Genomic DNA, 780 nt, shown 5'->3' on the forward strand with positions numbered 1-780 from the left:
CGGTCGATTTTATTTTATTTTATTTTATTTTTATTAAAGATAGGGAGACTCGACCAATGAGTAATAGTTCAAATGGCATAATCTTCTCATACTCATCTAAAAGGTTGCAGGTTCGAGTTTTCCTATTTTTGGTAAAAAAAAAAAGATAAGGAGACTCAAATCCGCAACTTCTTAGATGAGTATGAAAAAACTATATCATTTGAACTATAACTCATTGGTCCGGTCGATTTTATAATATATGTATAGCTATTAATAATTATAATGTTATGCATTTTTTAGAATATAAAAATTAATTCTTATTTATATGACAATTAGTCGTGTTGCTCGAGTTACCAAACAAAAAGCGCATGCAGATATATAAATCTAAATTGTAATTTTTATTTCTAGGCTATCCCTTTGTTTTTTGGATGTTCTATGCTACTTATGGGGTAAAAATGCATATATATATAAATTAAAGCATTTTCTAAAATGGAACGAGTGACGAATCAATTCAACAAACTAATAAATCGGCACAAGTCCTCCATTTATAAGGCATTATTAATTGTTCTCTTAAATACTTCATCTACATTTGCACTTTATTGATTTTGCATCAACAATAATGATATTTAAACCCAACATTTTAGCTTTAAAGTTTAGATGCTAGAATCACATCATTAGTCAACACACAAAATTTTAAAAAATAAAAATTGTTAGAATCTAAAATTTAAAAAATCTGAATTTAAGTATTATTATTAGAGGTAAAAAATAATGAAAATAACTATGGCACACATAAAACATAAA

At 26.0% G+C, this 780-nt stretch overlaps 1 protein-coding gene across 1 annotated transcript in view; it reads right to left on the reverse strand.

Moving 5' to 3' along the window:
* LOC107644303 (caffeoylshikimate esterase) overlaps positions 1–780 on the reverse strand; it is a 4717-nt gene that overhangs the window by 3007 nt on the left and 930 nt on the right. The window lies entirely within an intron of this gene.

The sequence above is a fragment of the Arachis ipaensis genome, chromosome B05, assembly GCF_000816755.2.
Source record: "Arachis ipaensis cultivar K30076 chromosome B05, Araip1.1, whole genome shotgun sequence".
NCBI classification, from domain to species: domain Eukaryota; kingdom Viridiplantae; phylum Streptophyta; class Magnoliopsida; order Fabales; family Fabaceae; genus Arachis; species Arachis ipaensis.